Below are 7,247 nucleotides of genomic sequence, written 5' to 3'. Positions count from 1 at the left end.
CTTTCTTTATTTGCAAAACATTTAGAAAAGCCCATAAATCATAAATGTACCACATTGTTTCCTCTCAACAAGTTACAGGGCCACCATGGAAAACACAAGTAACTAACAGTGTTAGTTTTAGGCTACTTGCTACTACAAGTTGTAGCAAGTGTATAACTGAATGAAAGTGCAGTGTTCAGTGTTTCACATCTGTGAAAAAGTTTGGATCATAAATCAATAACTAAGGATCATTTAACAAACTGACAAGGTCTTCTTTGGGTTGACGAGGGAGAGATCATTAAAGCAAAACTTCGAGGAGCTGCTTGTCACTAAAATGAGAATAGCTGGTCCACCTTAAAGGTGCTCGATGGTGTTTTTTGCCCCCAACTGCTCCTTCCAGGCAGCGCTGCGACTGCTGCCTTCAAGGCACCTAACCCTAATCTTAACCTTAACCCTAACCCTAACCATAACCAGTGGCTCCCAACGGTGCCTTCCAGGGGGCAAAAAACACAGATAAACCTTAAAGGTCTTCCCAATTTAAGTTAGTGAGTCTAAGCTGAAGTCGCTAGCTCTGTACCAGCTAACCCCCTTCACGTTAACCAGCAGGTAGCAAGCAAGACACAGGAACTTGGCTTGGGTCTTGAAGAGTAGTAGCATTTATTCACCGACAGATAAACTGCACACAGACTGCACTGACATGTTCACAGCTATAACCTTACTGCTAAGTTCATACTCACTGACACGCACACCTCCCTCTCTCTCTTTTTCTCTCTCTCTCCATCGCACACTCCATATCCAAAACACACACACACACACACACACACACCAGCAGCACACAACGGCAGTTAGACAGAAATAATCACGGTTGGACATAGGTCATCGGACCAGTTTAGCTCATCTGACCGATTCTGATGTATTCAAAAAATTAACAACATTGGTCGGTACCAATATGATTGCTGATATATTGTGCTCTGTCATATATTTTATTATGTTTTAACAACTGTATACTACTATCCCTGTATGGATGTGATATGATTTCTATCTTTGTTGTCGGTCTGGCTCAGGTTAAACTCTTTGTGAAACATAAACAAACACAAACAATGAATGCCCCAGAAGTTTCTTTTATTATCCAGTTTGACAGTCAGTTATAACGGAAAAAGAACAAAAATAAACTACTTTAACGTAGATTTTCTTTAGGGCTTTATTACGTGGTATCGGAGCGGTGCATAAACTCCAGTACTTCCCGATACCGATACCAGCGTTTTAGGCAGTATTGGAGCCGATTCTGATACCAGTATTGGTATCGGAACATCTCTAGTAACTAACGTTCTTTCTTGTCTCTTACACACACACACACACACACACACACACACACACACACACACACACACACACACACACACACACACACACACACACACACAGATCCTCTCACAAGAAGATTAGATAGATTATTTTAGTCTGGAGATTGTTATGGTCTGTATCCTCAATAACTTGTACTTCCTGTTCCCACGGTAACAGTCACACTATAACCCACCATCAGCGGCCAAGGCCCCCTCGGTTTCTCCCACGACGACGACTTGCATTTAAATCCAGATGATTGAAGGCCATTTTTTAATTAAGACAGCAATGTAGCCCTCAGCTGTCTTTCTTAATGGTTTTAAGTTGTGTCATCTGCATTGGGATGTTTCATTCAAGATTATTGCAATTGCTCAAGTTCCCACCCAGGCCTCAAACGCTGTTATTTAAACTGGCGTGACTCTAGGCTTTTGAAATGGAGTTGTTAACCACAGGGCATAGCAAGTGACAGGAAGGGATTGCACAGATCTTGGTGTGGTTTGTTGATGTTGTTTTTAGATGTTCAGATGAGATTCTGGCATTTTGTTTAGTTTTCTTTTTAGTGTAAATGAACCCAAGATCCGTTTTCACAACTTCGCATAACTATGGGGCAAGTACAGTATAAAAAGGTTATTTAAAGAAGCCTTAAAATGGGTGCAACAAAATCTTCTCAAAGCAGTCTCTGTATATGCAAGGTCTCAAAATTATTCAGTTATGGGAGGGACAGGTTTTTTTTTCTCTACAAGCGTCACCTACATTTTCCTACATGGGCAAACACTGTGTTCTTCAATGCCCATGATTTAGACTGGCTTATTTTTCCAATAATAAACTATATCAGTGAGGAATGTGAGGCTATTTCCTTTGGACCCTCACCGCTCCACTTAAGAAGCAGAGGGGTCGAACAGTGGGGGATTATATGGTGAATCATGAATAGGTCTTTCTTAACCATGTATGTGACCGCTCTAAACATGTGAGCAATAATGCTGCATGCCTGTGTAAATGTTCATGCTTGTCCTTCTGTGACGTGGGACTAGGCCTGCACGATTCAGGGAAAAATATGAATCACAATTTTTTAGCTTAGAATTGATATCACGATTCTCTGCCACGATTTCTTTCCTCACAAAGTGTAAGTGGCAGTACCAAACATCGATTTATTTTGGCACATATAGCACATTGCGCATCACCACAAGCCTGTAAGCACAGAGGCTTCAATGAATAAAGAAAATAAAGTACATACTGGCTATTTAAGTACAGTAAGCTACCAAAAATAGTGACATATAACACATTGAACTAAATATGGCCCTGATACAGGCTCTATCTGAACTCCTTGAACATGTCTTTACATAATTAAAACATGTTAAAGTGATGGTTCGGAGTAATTTCACTCTAGGGTCCTTTGCACCATGACCTTGAGCCAAACACCTCCCCAGAAGCTTTTTTCACCTGGGTCTAACATTGGGAGAGTTAGCGTAGAGTAGCGTTAGCCGCTGAATAGCTTAGCGCAGAGGTTAACGGATCGGAAGTTTCTTAATATTCCACCACTAATGCGAAATGATTCCAAAGGTCTACACTAGTATAAATAGGTTATGTACGCACCATAAACCCATGGATTGTAAAGTTTGTAAGTACACCAGAAGGTTATGTAAATCACACTTGCCTGCTCTCTTCAGCTTCGGCTGTTGTTGCTGCTGTAAGACGAGGCGGCTTAGGGACATCTACAAATTACAACACCGAAAAGAGATGCAACAAAAATATTTTTTAATTTAACTTATTTTTTAAAGTAAGTGCTGTAGTATAACTAGCAGGAGACAAGTAATAATTGAGGTAAGTTTGGAGACATTACCTTATTTAATCATTAAATTAATAAATATTTTTGTTGCATCTCTTTTCGGTGTTGTAATTTGTAGACGGCCCTAAGCACTCTTACTGCCCGGTAGTAACAGCAGCAGCAGCAGCAGCAGAGAGCAGAAGCCAGCAGGCAAGTGTTATTTACATAAACTTCTGGTGTACTTACAAATTTTACAATCCATCGTTTTATGAGTGCATAACCTATTTGTACTACTGTAGACGTTTGGTATCATTTCGGGCATTATTAGTGGGGTAATGTTAAGAGACACTTCGGATCCATTAGCCTCTGCGCTAAGCTATTCAGCTGATAACGCTACGCTAACGCTCCCAATGTTCGACCCAGGTGAAAAAAGCTTCTGGGGGGGTGTTTGGCTCGAGATCATGGTGCAAAGGACCCTAGGGTGAAATTACTCCGAACCATCACTTTAATGTCAATGTCAAATGCTTTCAATAAATTAATTGAAGGAGAAAAATTGAGGCAATTTAAAAATTAAATTGTGAACAGGGGTGAATCGAGATCACGATTTTATAACGATTTATCGTGCAGGCCTACGTGGGACTTAGAAAGTCTGGCCTGTAGCGGTGACTCTTAAAGGGCAAACAAATATTCTGAAATAACTCTCCTATATAATACATAGTACATATTCATGTAAATAGATAAAAAAATATACTGCACACAAAATATCACAAAAAAACTGAATATTTCAGTTCATATTATCTCAAACTGTTTTGCGAAGCCATAGTCAAATGTTGACGTGCTTAACTTATATAGTGAACATGGTTAACATTTTATCTTACAAACATCAGCATGTTAACATTGTTATTGTCTGCATGTTACAGGGCTGCAGCTATTAATTCATTTAGTAGTCGAGTATTCTACCGATTATTCCATGCAAATGGCTCCGCTTCACGAAGCTTTGTGGCACATCCGCGGTGCATCCGCGGCCAGTGTGTCCCAGGGCTTAGATTTGTTCAAGCTACATTTTGTTTTAATGTTCCAATTTTAATTCTTCAGTACTCTTGCAGCTCACAAACAAACATACATACAGAGACATTGCTGTTAGGCATCTAGTCTCACACATGTTGTTGATTGAACATGTGTTTGTACAGTGTCACTGATGGATCAGATTGTGACATAGACCAGTTGCCCTGTGGCTGTGCAAGATGGTAGGATTGTCACAGGGGAGGCCTAGCCTTTTAAATTATAGGCCTGTGTTGGATGTCCACATGAGGTAATGAGTATATAGCCTGAGTCATGCTCTGTGTCGGCCTCTACACTTCAATCACCAGCCATATCCACATGGAAGCTACTGTGACCAAAAAGATCTGCATTTCGTTACACTGTGCTCTGCGTAACCACAAAGCGCATCATGTGACATGCTATAGAGGAGTCTTGTTGAACTTGGATCCTTCCCCTTGAGTGCGACCATCTGTGTCCCTAAAGAGCCAACATTGACGGCAGTGTACAGTTTCCCAGCGAGGCCCCTAAGAAAAGACTCATCCAGAGCCTCACCTCACATCTGGATGACCCAGAGGTTAGAGGCCGGGGTTGCAGGGATGTTTAGAGGGGGCTTCATTCCAGTTCTCTTGTGCTCGCATAGTCCCTTTTGCTTTGATGCATTGCTCTTTTTGTGCAACTGACCCTGCAAAATTGCCTTGATACATTCGGTCATAGCTTGAGTTTGTAAAATTAGGTGACAACTTTATTCAGCAATTGGATGGAGCTGCTGTTGTTATAATGTTATGAATTCATATAGCGCACATTTTATGTAAATCAGGAGGTTTTGGGGCCCTTGAGGTTTTTAACTGGAGATGGGCTCTGCAAATGGAAGTCCTGGAAATATTTAAATTGTTTTACAAACCCTGTTTCAATCAAACTTCAAAGACAAAATTAGCTGGTTGTTGTTGGTCTTAAATTGTCTCAGTGACATCAAGTGTAAATATCCTTGGCTTTGCCTTTTCTTTCTGCTGAGTGCCTCTGACAAATGACTATATTAGGAAATGAATTACTGGCATTTGGGTCCTTTTAATGTTGTTTCTTCACTTAGGTCTACTTTAAAACAATGATAACAGGCTGACAGCACCTTTAGCATTGTCCCCACTGTCATACAACTTTTTAAAAGTGAATTATATTATATATTCTTACAGAATATTTGGAAACATGCATTCTCACAGCATATCTGTAAAGATATCTTGCTTTGCTTTTTTTCATTAGTGCCAGTGTGTTTGGTTAAGAATGCTTGTAGAGTTACAAGATGACAAATTAAAAAAAGCATGCCTCAAAAATAACTGCCAAAACATTAGAGCAATCTCTCTTGGCATGCAGCCAGAGGTCTTACGAGGCAGCCTGTCTGTTACTAATCTAAACCAACTGGTGGGAGCCTTGCCCAGCTTAGTGAAATAGCAAGCTGAGGCAGAACAAGAAAAAATCCTCTAAGAAGAGGAAAGAGACAGGTTGTGAGAGAAGAAGCGGACAGGAAGTTTCTAAAATAGTGAAGAGAGAATGTACATTAGAGGAGGGTGGAGTGAATAAATGCGTATAGTGTGCTGCTTGAGTTGTGAGATGGGGGATGGGGCTCCTAGGATGTGACTCAGACTCCCTGTCAAAACCAGCAGGGAGGGGACCTGATGAGAAAAGGGATAGAACGGAGGAGAGCAGGGGTGGAGTGGGGGAAAGAAAACCCGGCCCCTCTTACACCACCCCGACTCTTTGGCATTCAGCGTCAGCAAAAACCCTAATGTGATCAAGATGGAAGTTGTCTTTGGACTTTTCACTGCTCCCCGGCTTTCTGCCTGCCTTTGGGGGCTTCACTGCCTTTCCGACAGTTTTACAGCGAAGATACTGACTGGAGTCCAGAAAATGGCTTGCAGAAACTTAGCCTAAGGACTGCTTGCAAAATAAAACGGATAAAAGGTCACTTGAAAAGAGATGGATTTATATTTCCCAAACAAGTTTGCACTGCTTTCGGTGGATGAGTGAAAAGGCAGCTTGCGAAACATCTCTGGATAACTGTAGTGGAAGCAATTACTGGATCTATCACCTATGTCTTGGATTATCACCTGGTGTTTAATTACTGAATATACAGCTACTGGATTATATTGTAAATACCTGTGTCATCACTGGAGAATTTACAAGAAGTAGGCTAAACGTTGTTACTCCAGCATAAAATATCTGAAATCTATGAGGTGTCAGTTTTGCTATCGATTCGAGGGCAAGTAGAAGGAGCAACTGCTTTGGGACATTTCTTGTAACCTCCCTCCCTAAACTAATATCCAGGAGCAGGTTCATGCCAGAGGGTGCTGATGGCATTTAGTATCATCTAGCTCTTCTCCTGAGGAAACAAAAGGTAAAAAGTGAAGAAAATGTACTGCTTAAGAAACTGTTAGATGTGTTGAAAAATTGACTCTTACAATTGAACAAATTGTATTGAAATTAGAATAGAAGTCTAAAGTTTTCAGTCACTTTTCAGTCACTGTACAGTTGTCTTTATTATTCTTCTATTGTGATGTTTTTTTATTGTTTAATATAGCAGATGTCCAGCTTGAATTGAGTACATCCTGCTTGTTGAATCTCCGTCTTCCTTTACTTCTGTACATTCTGACCTAGAACAACGGGGGGGCTGAGCACAGTATAGAGTTTGGTTTGGTTAATGTAATATGACCCACAGTATGCATTATGATAATGTTGGCTTGTGGAGAACGAGCCGTTCAGGGACACTGACTGTCATTTGCAGTTTTAGCTCCCTTTAGTTATGTACATCATTCTCATTGTTGTAGGTGTATGGGTAAGTACAGAATGACAGTTAACCAACACCCTGCATTTTTTAGACCACCCTTTACACAGTTAAAGTTAATGTGTATTGAAGGTTTGCGTTGTAAATTTGACAAACTGGTTCGGTTACAGTTCACCAAAGATTTTAAAAAGTAAACAAGGTACGTCTACATTTATCTTAATGTTTTAGAATCTGTCAGCTTTGTTGGCTTTATTCCTGGAAGCTTCTAAACACTTCAGGCAAAAAAAGCAACTGTTGCAGTTTGCATGTTGTAATGTCAAATTTGAAATAGCTCTGGTTGCAGAGATA

At 40.5% G+C, this 7,247-nt stretch overlaps 1 protein-coding gene across 3 annotated transcripts in view; it reads left to right on the top strand.

The window, feature by feature from the left end:
- The first annotated feature begins 5,827 nt into the window (after positions 1-5,827).
- The window catches only part of dlc1 (DLC1 Rho GTPase activating protein), a 93,220-nt gene continuing 91,800 nt past the window's right edge, over positions 5,828-7,247 (top strand). The window contains exon 1 of one of the 3 annotated variants that reach the window (XM_039795603.1): positions 5,828-6,512. The gene's annotated coding sequence lies outside the window, so the exon portion shown is untranslated. The remainder of the gene's footprint in view (positions 6,513-7,247) is intronic. The other 2 variants (XM_039795610.1, XM_039795593.1) reach the window with 2 other exon arrangements.

The sequence above is a fragment of the Perca fluviatilis genome, chromosome 1 (assembly GCF_010015445.1).
Source record: "Perca fluviatilis chromosome 1, GENO_Pfluv_1.0, whole genome shotgun sequence".
NCBI classification, from domain to species: Eukaryota; Metazoa; Chordata; class Actinopteri; order Perciformes; family Percidae; genus Perca; species Perca fluviatilis.
Note: the sequence above shows the minus strand (reverse complement) of the source record. Positions and strands in the feature narration are given on the sequence as shown.